This window comes from Miscanthus floridulus, chromosome 7 (assembly GCF_019320115.1).
Source record: "Miscanthus floridulus cultivar M001 chromosome 7, ASM1932011v1, whole genome shotgun sequence".
NCBI classification, from domain to species: Eukaryota; Viridiplantae; Streptophyta; class Magnoliopsida; order Poales; family Poaceae; genus Miscanthus; species Miscanthus floridulus.
In genome coordinates this window covers 125,635,377-125,649,463 of record NC_089586.1, presented here as the reverse complement: position 1 = coordinate 125,649,463, position 14,087 = coordinate 125,635,377, and the positions used below count along the sequence as shown (strand labels likewise).

The window sequence follows — 14,087 nt, the reverse complement described above, 5'->3', positions numbered from 1 at the left end:
CGCTACAAACTTGGCATACATTGTGGACGATTTGTTTTGAGCTTTTCCATAAAATAGCTCCCCCTACGAGAGTGAATACATATCCAGACGTGGATTTTCTATCATCTCCCGCATAATCAGAATCTGAATACCCCACTATATGGAGTGAATCAGATCTTCTATACGTTATCATAAGGCCTTTCGTTCCTTGCAAATAACGTAAAACTTTCTTTACCAATTTCCAGTGTTCTATTCCAGGATTGCTCTGGAATCTGCCAAGTAACCCGGTAACAAATGCTAAGTCAGGGCGCGTACATACTTGAGCATATTGCAAGCTTCCGATAGCTAAAGCATATGGAACCACTTTCATTTGATCGATCTTATATTGGTTCCTAAGGCATTGAAAATCCCCATATCTATCGCCCTTGACTATAGGAGCAGGTGAGGGACTATATTTATGCATACTTAATTTCTTTAAGATTCTTTTCTATGTATGTCTTTTGTGATAGTCCTAATACCCCTTTACTTCTATCTCGGTGAATCTCGATCCCTAGAACGAACGAAGCTTCACCAAGATCTTTCATATCAAATTTTGAGGACAAAAACTTTTTTGTCTCCAGTAGTAGACTGACATCACTACTAGCAAGTAAGATATCATCCACGTATAGGACAAGGAAGATAAACTTCCCATTCTTAAACTTTGTATAGACACAATTGTCCTCTACATTCTCTTTAAAACCCAAAATTCTTTATTGTCTGATCAAACTTCAAGAACCACTGTCTTGAAGCTTGTTTTAATCCTTAAATGGATTTCTTTAGGCGACATCCCATTCGTTCTTTTCCTTCCATGACAAAACCCTTCGGTTGTGCCATGTAAACATTTTCCTCTAAGTTCCCGTTGAGAAATGTCGTCTTTACATCCACATGATGTAATTCTAAATCGTAATGTGCCATTAATGCCATTATGATTCTGAAGGAATCCTTACATGAGACCGGAGAAAAGGCTCAATGTAATCAATTCCTTGTCTTTGCGTAAAGCCTTTTGCCACAAGTTGTACTTTATATCTCTCTATATTCCCTTGAGAGTCAAGTTTTGTTTTGTAGACCCATTTACAGCCTACTGTTTTGGCTCCTTTAGAAATTAACTTCAAGTCCCAAACTTTATTGGCATTCATAGATTTCATTTCATCTTCCATGGCCTCAAGTCACTTTGATGAATGATCACTTTTCATGGCTTATTCAAATGAGGTGGGATTATCCTCCATTTAAAATTCCTCAGTGGTGTATACTTCATTGTCAGCAGGAATAGCTAATTTTCTAACTCTTTGAGACCTTCTAGGGGCCTCCACATTTGGCACATCTTCTGTTTGAGACTGTTGTTGCTCCCCCTCATGTGTGGCAATAGGTTCTATAGGATCCTGAAGAACAGGTTTCTTATCATCATTCATTGTTGCCATAGGTGGAATAACAACAGGTGTTGGCATCACAGTATCTGACACTATCGGTGCAGCGACAGCAAGTAGTGAGAAAAATAGCTCATGAATCATTGGAGTGGGCGCATACACCCGTTTCTATTCAAGGTCAATTTCTTGAGCTACCATGCTCCCCCTCATCAATTCATCCTCTAGGAAGACAGCGTGTCTCATTTCCACAAACTTTGTATGTCTCTCTGGACAGTAGAAACGAAAAACTTTTGACTTTTCTGGGTAGCCAATGAAATGGCAACTTACTGTTTTAGAATCTCGCTTTCTAATGTTTGGGTTAAATACTTTAGCCTCAGCAGGGCTCCCCCACACACTTAAGTGTTTTAGTGAGGGTACTCTTCCTGTCCACAACACATACGGTGTTTTGGGCACCGACTTACTTGGTACTCTATTGAGAATATGAATGGCGGTTTTTAACTCCTCTATCCATAGGCTCAACTGTAAGGTAGAGTAACTTATCATACTGCACACCATATTCATCAGGGTATAATTCCGTCTCTCAGCTATTCCATTCTGCTGAGGTTCACCCGATATAGAATACTGGGCTACTATGCCATTCTCCTGTAAGAACCTTGCAAAAGGTCCAGGAACTTGGCCATATGAGGTATGCCAACCGTCGTACTCCCCCACGGTCGGACCTGACTATCTTAATCTTTAAATTATGTTGATTTTCAACTTTTGCCTTAAATATCTTAAATTTATCCAATATTTCTTTTCTTTCTTTGATTGGATAAATATAGCCATAATGGGAGTAATCATCTGTGAATGTTATGAGCAAAACATAACCATCCACACTCTTTACAAGAAACTGACCACATATGTCTATGTGAATAATCTATCAAATTCCTGCGCTTCATTTGGCATCTTTCTTAATTTCAATTACATACTTTCCTTTTATGCATTCTGAGAGCTCTAATGGAGGAAGAATATTATTCTTAACTAGTCTTTCTATTCTCCCCCTCGAAATATGGCCTAAACGATAGTGCCATAATTTCAACGACACATTGTGAGCTCTCTTATGTCACCATTATCAGAGTAACTCTTTGTCACTAGCTGCTTTATCAGTTGGGTAGCATATTGCTTTGAAGAGCTAGTGAACTGACTCTTTATTCTATCGAGGTACTCGTTGACTGTGTCATACTCTAGGATTAAGCCCACAATTACAGACTTAATTGTGTTCTTTATCATAGCCAAACATTTCTTATTGGCAGTGACCCACTACCTATGCACAAGGGTATAGGACATCTTTTAGGATTTTAAAATCTCTCTCTTTAGTTGCCCAAATGGCATCATCCCATTTGTCTCCCTCACCGGTACCACAGGCTCTGTGGAACAAGGCGAGGTGACTACCCAGTCCACCTTAGACAAGATAAAAACCAAGTCAAACCTTTTCTTAACATAAAAATGACACTATTTGTATGCATTGATTCCAACATAGGTCAAAATCAAAACATACAATTATTCTTATACACTAATTCTACATCATCGTTGGGCAGAAATAGAATTAATGCATAAAACATTAAAATTCACAACTTGCTCTTACACACTAATTCTACATCACCGTTGGGCAGAAATAGAATTAATGCATAAATCATTAAAATTCATAACTATTCTTATACACTAATTCTACATCACCGTTGGACAGAAATAGAATTAATGCATAAATCATTAAAATTATGATATTGTTATTAACAACATTGGTCAGAAAATAACAACATCATAATCATGTCAAAATCTCTTTTTCTCCAATTAAATATCACATTGGTTCAAAATAACTGGAGAATAAACAATTTATTTAGTGGCGGAAAAACTCTCTTTTTCTCCAATTAAATATCACGTTGGTTCAAAATAACTGGAGAATAAACAATTTCTTTAGCAGCGGAAAAACTCTCTTTTTCTCCAATTAAATATCACGTTGGTTCAAAATAACTGGAGAATCAACTATTTCTTTAACAGCGGAAAAAGTATACTCAATTTCTTGAATTTTACCCATAGGGAAAAAATAATTTTCTATTTTCTTTGAGCTATTTTTTATTTTCTAGAAATAAATAATTACTGGAAAATAAAAAAGAAAATACTGATCTTGGGCCAAAACTGGCACAGTGGCCCGGCCCAGATCTGGCCTAAGGCCGACCTCGTCTCTCTCTCTCTCTCTCTCTCTCTCTCTCTCTCTCTCTCTCTCTCTCTCTCTCTCACGCTGCCTTACCAGGCCGCAACGCGGGCCTGGGCCGGCAAAGCGCCGTGGCGCGCTCGCCCGCCTGGGCCATGATGTGGCCCATGCATCCTTCGCAGTTGAATTCAATCGGACGGTCGAGCGGTCGTTTTGGTCGGTCAAAACCAGCGCCGCGTCAGAGCCACCGTAACCCTAGCATCATTCGCCCCTCCCTCTTCTCTCTCTACGTCGCTCTTTCTTCTCTCCTCAGCGCAGCGAGCACAACCGAGCAAGCGAACCGAGAGCAATGAAGGCAGTGGAGTGAGACAGCTATGGCACCGTGCGCCGGCCTCCTCGCCGATGCACATGCTCCCCAATGGGTGAGCACGCCGCCGTCGAGCGGCCTGGCCACGGCACCCCCTTGGCCGAGCCTGGTGAGCAGCTACCCCCCGACTCGGCCCTTCTTCTCCCGCGCTGGCGAAGGGCTATCCCGACGCACGGCGAGGTAGGTCCGTTCCCCCTTTCCCCTTCTACGATTTGGTTCTTGATTCTCTTTTTGGTTGAGTCCAATTTGATTTTTTTATTCCTTTTCTTTTTGGAGTTCATTCGAATCAGGATCTAGGGTTAGGGTTTCGCTTTTCTTTTGATTTTTTTTCTTTTCTATTTATATCGAATCACTTTCTTCCCCTTCTTCATGCGAGTTAGGGTTAGGGTTCTCAAGAACCCGATTCGGTTTTGATTCGAGATCGAGATGGGGATTTGTTCTAGGGTTCTTGAGATCCTTTCCCTTTCTCTTTTTTAGTTTAGGGTTCGACTTTGATTCTGTTCTAGGCCGAATCCTTCTTCCTTTGTTCTTTCTTTCACCCAGTTAGGGTTAAGGTTTTTCTTTCCCACGGTCTGTCTGTGGGTTAGGGTTCGGCTTGAAGTGCCGAGACCCCTATCTCTTCTCTGATCTGATCACGGATGTTCTTCTCTTGTTTTCTTGCCGCACGCCGGTGAGGATGACGGTGCGGCATCTTTCCCCGCTTGGTGGCGGTGGTGACCGGGGTTCTAGTGACGTCCGCCACCCCGGTCTCTTTTTAATTTGCTTTTACCTGATTAGGGTTAGGGTTACACACTGGCAATCTGGCTCTGGTACCAATGTTAGTATCATAATGTACCTCTATAACCGTAGATCTGAGGTAAGCCTCCTTGCATTTGCATAGTTGCACCATAGCAGGGTAGACGCCGGTACCATGGGGTTGTTGGCGTTGTGGTGGCGATGTAGTGGACCGGTGGTGACGCTACAGGGGCGATGGCGGTGCGGTGGGGCATCCCGTCGCTGGTAGCACTCCTTTAGATCGGATTAGGTTTCTCTTTGGTAGGATTGTGGCGGCTCCGGTCAACTTCGTTTGTTGAGCCCAGTTCCCCACTCCTCTATTAATAGTGCTGTGCGACAGGGGCCTACCAACCACATTAGAGTTGGGCGTCCCCGATCAGGGCGCAGATCAAAGGACCCAATAGGCCGTTGGGCCTATTAGTGGAGATCAACTAATAGTAATGACTAGAATGATCATTGTGCCATCTTTTTTTTATGCTGGCATGTTTATAGCTCGATGCTTTGTGTATGTCACATGTGTATGCATACTAAGAGGCAAGCATGGCTATGGAACACCTGAGTGTTCCTAAGCCATTCAACATTTGATTCTTTTGGACCATCTGATGAAGCTTGAACAAGTCACTTTATCTTCAACCTCCGGAGGTCCTCTTAGCTCTTATTGGACAGCAAATAGCCAGTACATGGCGAAATCAGCTTATTTAACTCACTTCAATGGAAGCGTTGAGCACTACAAAAGAAACATCCTTTGGAAAGCTCGATCTGAAGAAAAGTGTAGATTCTTTGCTTGGACTGTGATCCAAAACAAAATTATAATGGCGAAAAACTTAGGCGTCACATCAAAATTTGTGTCATTGTGTGATCTCTGCAATGGACCTTTGGAGACAATCACCCACACCTTGCTTGCATGGCTCTTTCGCCTAGATGGTGTGACACCAAGTTCTCTCCTCACAACAATTCACTTTGAGCAACACATCACAACTAAATAACTTGAATTTCATTTGTATTGTTGTCTTGTGCTTGAACTAGATTGCCTTTACAACAACACATCTTTTTGACTTTTCATTTCAACACAATATGGAACACTTTCAAGTTTGCCTTTATGATTGAACCATTGATACACTTCAAATGATACAACATCTTATATTCCACATGTATGTAATATAATCAACTTCTAGTTCAACACTTAGCAAATTTGTTAGTCGTTTAACCGTGTTGTCGGTCAATCATCCAAAACCCACAAAAGGGCTAGATGAACTTATAGGATGCAACTGGTGTGGCGATCCAAGCCGCGGGAAAAACTCCTTCCAATCTTCCTCACGCATGAACTTGCTTGCCTTGCCTTTTAGTGATATCACCCAATGTGGAAGAAGTTGGCAAGGAACAAATAGGAGTGAGCAAGGGGCCCTTTCGGTGATACCGCCGAGAGAAGACCTATTGTTGTCTACTGTTGTTTATCTGATCATCAAGGTCAAGGTGAGGATACTGTAACACCTTTGGTGTTTTGACCTAGCACTAAAACTTGACATGCCATCATATGCATTGCAAAGCATTCATAAAGTAGAAAATTTTGAATGCATTCACTAAATAAGCTTTATTTCATAACGTTGTTATTTTATGTGATGTGATTCCAAACCCTAAATAAAGATCATGACCACAAGGGTCAAATTTCATGTGATCATGTGAGGCCATGTGTCATTTGACTCAAATAACCCTAATGGGCCATGTTTCTGGTCAAAAATCAAAGTTAAAGTAAAAGGTAAACAAATCAAATTTGAATTCAAATTCAAATCATAAAAGTCCTTTTTGCCCCTTTTGTCTAAATTCAAAATTCATTTGGAATTTGGGGTTGTGATAAAAAGCAAAGTTGAAGCTTATTTTATAGGGATCAACTTTGGTATTCAAAGTTTTTCAAGTTTACATATAAAATTTGGAGTAATTTTGAAATGATTCAAATGCTCAAATGCACCCCAAATTCAAATTTCAAAATGGAGGTAGAATTTGAAAATGTTCCTTGAAGCAAAGTTGTAGAGTTTGAAAAGTTGAGCAACTTTCATTTTTGGAGATTTTCAACTTCTTTAGAAAATTTGAGAGTAATTTGAAAAATGGACTCAGTGGCAGTTCTATAAATATTTCAAAAATCAAAATCGACATCGCCTGTTTGCCACCGGCGACACGCAACTGTTCGTCGCCGACCTTCTTCGTTGCTTTCTCGCACGGTGACACGCAGCCGGCACCGTGGCGAGCTCGTTCGTGCGCTATCGACGCCGAACGTCTCCTTCCCGTCTATAAATAGCAGCAACCGCCGCCGTCGTCTTCCGTTTTTCCTCTTTGCTCTCCTCCGCCACCGATCAACTCCGCCGCTCGCCGTAGCCACCGTCGACGCCTTCCAGTCATGCCTAGCTACACCAGCATGATCGTCGTGACCTAGCGCTCCTCGTAGGCTTGCTCGTGTCGTTTGGGTTGGCCAGAATCGCCCAGCGCAGCGCGTCTTCCCCGTGATCGGCCGGAGCTCCGCCACGACCGACCTCACCATGGTCAGGCTGCTCCAGACCGTCTCTGCCTTCACCAAGCACACCGGCGTGATCGTGGTGAGCTCCTGAGCGTGTTGCTCGCTTTGTTTTAGTCTCTACTGCACCGTGGTCATGGTTGTGCCGTGCGCCGTCGAGCCGAGCTGCCATGGCCGGCGTGGAGCTTTCTCCTATGCGCCTGCTGCGGTTCTGAGGGCTGGGATAGTTTCACGAAGTTGTGTAGATGGTTTTGGTGCTATCCGTCTCGCCGGAGACTCGCTGTCGGCGCGTTTTGGGCCGGCCAGTGATGGCAGCGCCGCCGTGTCCTGTTATGTGTCACTGACGAGTGGGGTCGGGTTGTCAATGAGAAAGAAAGAGAAGAACAGTAAGGTTTTGATATTTTCTGAATTTTGAATAGTGCTGAATCTTTGGGAATTTGTAGGAAAATAATCATAGCTCCAAAAATTCTGAAAATTTGTGTGTAGCTTCTGTACATGCTCTAGTATGGTTTAAAAATATGAAACTTGAAATTTGAATAAATTTTTTATGTTCAAATATTCAGTCCATTAATTGATAAATGCAATTTCCATGATTTTTGTAGGCCACTGTATAATTCCAAAAATTATGAAATTTGTTTTGGTACACTAATTTGTCATGAGGAAGCTTACATAAAATTTTGAGGTCATTTGGAATAAGTTCATTTTTGAGCTTATTTCCAAATTAATTCAAAAAGAAATAAAAGCAAACCCTAAGTGTTAGATTAGAGTTTGATCTTGTTTTGGTCATGTTATGTGACTAGTAGGGTTTCAAGATCAGTTTGGTCAAGTCACATGTGTGGTTCTTGCCGGTAGAATTGCAAGTTGGTTTTATTGGCTTGCAACTGTACCGTGAAAAACAGTTGTATTCGAGGTGTTGTTATATTTCATGTACCATGACAGCATCATGTTTACATTATCATCATGTTAAAGCATATGTTATTATTTCGTGTAGAATCCGAGAGTGAAATGATTCTAATTGAGCAAGTTCTGAAAGAATCCCCGGTTATCACGGGATTCGATAATTGTGGTACTGATCCGGAACCTGAGATCGTCAACGAAGGCAAGCCCCGGTTTATGCATTAAACCATTACCTTGTTTACTTTGAAAAGTTTATCACCTATGTTACTTATTGCATTAAGTTGATTAATTCAAATGTTACCTACTTGATGCATTGCCTACCTTGTTAATTGTTTACCATCCTTGAAGATGTTTTTTATTTACAAAGGCGTAGATTGCTTAGTATGCTTTATAGTAGGCTTTTAAAGTAAAAGTTTTGATACAATCAAAGATGACATACTAGCCAAAGAAAGAAAGAAGATAGAATGAACTAGAGACTAGTCAGGTGACTTATCTTGAATGTTGGATAATGTTGCCGACTATGTCGCTTAAAGGCCACTCATTGTGGATCTTCTGAACGAGACACTTTGTAGTACTAGTCACATACTCCAGTAAGCCTACTTCGGCTAATCTGATACTAAGACGAATGCCCACGCACTGGGAGTGGAGAGATGGCGGGAGTAGCGTGTACCCTCGTGGCTGAAATGTGGCCGGATTTGAGGTGTGTTGTGCTCTCGAGTGGCGTGGAGACGGCTTAGTATAGGAGGATCCGGTAGCAAGGTTGATATATGCAAGATTAAGTTCTACATATGTCGTGTGATAAGGAATCACCAGCTAGGACTTGAATCAATTCGAATTGCCGGTACTCCGCGGATATGAAGACTCGATTCATTACAGAAGCAATGCAGGACTGGTGAATTACTAAAACTTGAGAAAAGGAATGGAATGAGAATGTTTGGAATATGGGATATGAACACTTAGTTTGAGATAATAAACCAAGAAGACTTAGGGGTAAAACGTGAAAATAGGATGAAGAATAGTAAGCTTTTGGCAAAGAACTTTTGAATCTTACTACATCCTTACTTTGCCCCAACACCTACATCTTTAAAGTTTTTCACCCCCTGTTACGTCGGGTTAGTCTTGTTGAGTACTTTTGTACTCAGGGTTTGTTGACCCTTGTTGCAGGTGAGTCGCATGCATAAGCTTATTTTGATCCCTGCTGCATGTCTGTGTTTGAAGTCAATGACGATGAGGAGTGATGAATGGCCTTTGGACAAGGCACTAGTTTGTATGATAAATAAAGTTAATGTAATATTATCCCGCTACTATGGTTGTATGACACTTATGGTATTGTAAGTTTGAAAACAACTAGTTTGTAAACTATGTTATCTTAAGACTTCCGCTATCTTTTACTCTGATGTATATATTTGAATAAACTGTTGTAATCTGCAATGTCTATGATTGGGATCCTGTTTGAAAAGAGAATCGTGGATGATTCAGGTTTCCCGAGGACACCCGACAGACCTGTTGAGTTGTTGGGAACTCGTGAACGCTATCCGAGGTCTGTTAAGACAACGATAGGTGCACGTGGGCCCGGTTTCTTAGGAGGTTCTGCCACAGATACGATGCTTCATTGTGCGATGTGCCATCAACATTTACTCAACCAAACCGCAGAATAATTCAACTGCACCCTATCCTGCCCGTGGGCCATGCTTACAGTCCCCTTTTTCATTTACTCCCTCCACTCGAAACTATAATTTGTTTTCTCTTCTCTAGGTGCATAACTTTTGTTATGCATCTTAGATATAGATTATGTCTAGATACGTAATAAAACTCCTTGAAACTATAATTCGTTTTCGCTTCTCTAGGTGCATAACTTTTGTTTTGCATCTTTGATATAGATTATGTCTAGATTACATAATAAAACTTCTTATGTATCTAGAAAAGTTAAAATAGATTATAATTTGTAATGGAGAAAGTATTTATTATGAGTTGTGTGTGCTCTTGTAATTTGCAAGGCTGCGAGCACCATTATATGGCGATGGCGATTGGACATGTATACGAACAAGTTTGTAATCACTGAAATGATCATTGTAACATTTTTTTATGCTGGTATGTTTATGGGCTGCACATTCTCTATGCGTTATGAATCTAAATTGTGTATGTTATGCCTTATAATAGTGTTGTAGTATTTCATTTTATTTTTTTCATATTTTTTAGGCTGAAAGCCCTGCTACTGCTCACATGATTAAATAATATAAGCAAGAAGATTTCAGTTTGGTGTTGGTACACAACAAGTACTCCGTATATTGGTCATATTCAGATTCATCTTTGTTCTTCTCATAGAAACAGGTCTCCAGTTTCAGATCAATGCATGGATTGATAACACCAAAGTCTAGTGGCTGAAACATTTGATTACGAGTTACTTATTAGGATCCATCCTTAAATAAAGCATAAAACAAAGAAAATAAAAGTGCAGGTGTGGAAGCCATCTAAAATGCTCAGATAATATTTGATTTTCCTTTTTGAAAACTATGGCCGGATAATAATAACCACGTTCGACTATGATAATGAACCCCAGGGCCGAGGCCCCGCAACAGGCCAGCACTGAGCATGACATCACAAATCGGATTGAACAATGAACGCTACTAGAACAGTAATGTCGTCCGGCTTCCCCTTGCGCAATCGCCTTGAGCGTGTTTGTTTTGACCTCTCGTAAGCGACGCCGGCGATGATGTCCGCCATGTTCTTGGGCGAGAAGCCCAACGTGGGGTCCCTAGAGGAGAAGAGATGCTGTTTCCGCCGGGCCTTGGTGGACGCGAAGCGAAGCTTCGCTCGCGTGGTGCGGGACAGGTGCCGCTGCGGCGTCGACAGGAACACGATCTTGCTGTCCTGGAACACGACAAAGGCACTGTCACCGATGTACGCCCAGTCCAGAGCGTTGCCGGCGAGCGACAGGATCACCGCCGTCGACGCTCCCGTCGCACCCGACGCGGCCGTCTCGTCGTAGGCCCGCTGCAGCAGCGCGGAGGGGCAGACGTGCGCGCCGGGCTCCAGCCCCGCGACCTCCACGGAGGCGCTCGTCATGAGACCGCGGGAGAAGGCGCCAGCGTCCACGCCGTAATCCGCGGACGCGCCGACGCCATCAGCCACGCCGAGAACGCTGGCCTTGGCGTTCGCAAAGTGCGCGTCGTGGTCGTGCAATGGCACGTAGCATGACGCCCAGTCGGTCGTCGGCGCCAACGACGTCGCGGCGTCGGGCTCCGTCGGGCCGCTGTCATCGGCATCCAGACCGGCTCCGTCCTCCGTCGTCGGCGGCGGCTGCAACAGGGAGGCGGCGAAGTCGGCGACATCGTCGTCCTCGCCGGAGCTGGCGTGGGGGACACTCGATAGCCGAGACCCAACGCGACGCGGAGTGCGTCAGGGACGCGGGCGTCAATGTCTTCGAGGGTTTGACGGATCTGCTGTAACTTCTCCATCGTCGTTGCCATGGTCCGTCGCCTTGGTAGTTTGATCTGGTTTGATTGACAGCCACGTTTCCGTGATTTACTCGTGTATTCGTGTTGTAGACCAGTACTTGAGAATCAAGGAAAAGGAAGGCTATAAAATCTCCACCGAGGCCTTTACTGGGCTTAATTACCTTTATTATATTCAGGCCCATTTGTTCTGGTCTGATCCTTTGCTGGTTTGTTGACTCCGAAACCTGAAAATCGAAAAGGACTCTTCGTTGACTGGGCCGTGTTGCGACTTGCGAGAGGCCGATAGTGGCTTTGCAATGGAATGGAATCGATGAATCCCAAAGATGTTCGCCCATCACTGAGTTGCCCAACAGTGACTATCAACATAACATTTTTTTCCATCCAACTCAATGGTTTCATAACATTTTCCCAATGAGGAAAAAATATTCCATCTCACATAAAAGAGCTCTAGCTTTATGAGAAAAATGTTTTACTTTATAAAATGTTCCTGTTTCGTGTGAAAAATGATCCAGCTTAAATATAAAATGTTCTCGCTTCACTAAAAAAAATGCCCCAACTTAAATAAAAAAAGTTCTAGCTTCGTGAGTCATGACTACAATATTCTAGATTAAATAATAAATACGTTAAAAATGTTTAATCAAGGCTACTGAAAATGGTGAACTAAATTTCACAAAAGGCTTAATCAAAAAAATAAAATATGAGTACAATAAGTTGTCATGAAAATAACATGCAAATAGAATAAAAAACGAACACTATAAAAAGGGGATAATGTTGTTTTTTTAATGGCTTAAAACTTTAAGTACAAGTTGTAGTATATGAACTTACGTAAAAACTCACACCACACACCCACACTGAGCGCAAGCTAGATCTATACCTATACCTATACCTATACCTATACCATACCTATACCTATACCTACTTCACCATTGTAAAACATCCGCCCACACTGAGCGCAAGCTAGATCTATACCTATACCTATACCTATACCTATACCTATACCATACCTATACCTACTTCACCATTGTAAAACATCCGCGCTTCATGCTGCAAAGAAAACTGGAGAGAAAAACCCTTGTGCAAACCTGCGTTGAGTGGGACTCGAACGCAGGTGGCAGACACTCCACCCGAGCGGCCTTACCAACGAACTACACGCGTGTTCACAGATGGGAATGATGTTGTTTAAAGAGAACTAGGAAGATAGGCGCGCTCCGCTGCGCCCGTTCGCGAAGCATATACCTAAAAAGACACACGACACCTTCACCATTGTAAAACATCCGCGCTTCATGCTGCAAAGAAAACTGGAGAGAAAAACCCTTGTGCAAACCTGCGTTGAGTGGGACTCGAACGCAGGTGGCAGACACTCCACCCGAGCGGCCTTACCAACGAACTACACGCGTGTTCACAGATGGGAATGATGTTGTTTAAAGAGAACTAGGAAGATAGGCGCGCTCCGCTGCGCCCGTTCGCGAAGCATATGCCTATATATATTTGTTTAATTAGCTATCCTTAGGCATTCATAGTATGAGCATAACGCAACAGTGGGCAACTTCAATTTGCATTTTATGAACATAAACCTTGTCTTCTCTCATATATGGCAGGTACTACAACTCTGAATTTCTGAAAACTCAAATATTAAGAGAAGGCCTAAAGGGGGCAATACACTGGGAATGGTTGTTTCCTCATACATTAGTACTTCCATTTGATGTAAAAATGGATCCGTTAGGCTGTCTCCAACAATGAGTAGGCAAATACTACATCTTTGGGTCATACACAGTGAATGCATCCCCACCCAATTTTTACTCCTCTCCAACAGCGAACCAAAAACGAGAACGCAAATCTCGTCCCGCGGCCTCCCCTGCTCTTCCTCCTCCGCCTCGCTGTCCTCCACTCACTCCTCACGCTGCCGTCCTCCGTCTCCGCCTCGCCGTCCTCTTCCTCGCGGCCTCCCTCCCGCTGTTCCTCCTCGCGCCGCCGTGGGCTCGCTCCCCGCGCCTCGCCGCAGGGAAGGCGCCGTCCCCTCCGCCTCGCCCCGCCTGCGAGCTCCCCACCGCCCACGGAGCACAGCGCCGCCGCCCTGCGCCTCCCCACCGCGGCGCGAGATCCCGGCCAGCCCCGGCGTCGCAGACCGGCGAGCAGGGGCGGGCGCGGCGACTTGGAGGTGGCGGTGGCCGCCGGTGGCTGGCGCGGCGACTTGGAGGTGGATCTGGACTCGGTCGAGCGCACGGGAGCCCCAGCGACCCTGCCCCGCGGCTGCTCACGGGCCTTCCCCGGCGGCCGGCGCACGTGAGAGGGTGGAGCGGGAGCGGGAGAAGGAGAGGGAGCAGCGCCTCGACGACGTGATGGAGCACCGGCGATTTGCGTCTTGGAGAGAGAAGGTGCAAAAATGAGTCCTGGTTCGGCTCGTACCCAAAATGGGTACCGCGAATGCGTCGTCTGTTGAAGCGTGCTAAACTACTGTGCACAACCTTTTTTGCATTTGGGTTGCCCTTTGCATGAGCTGTTGGAGACAGCC

The 14,087-nt window shown here is 43.8% G+C and overlaps 1 pseudogene; it reads right to left on the bottom strand.

Moving 5' to 3' along the window:
- Window positions 1-10,649: 10,649 nt before the first annotated feature.
- On the bottom strand, window positions 10,650-11,575 carry LOC136464642 (putative protein phosphatase 2C 23; annotated as a pseudogene).
- Between the last annotated feature and the right edge of the window lie 2,512 nt (window positions 11,576-14,087).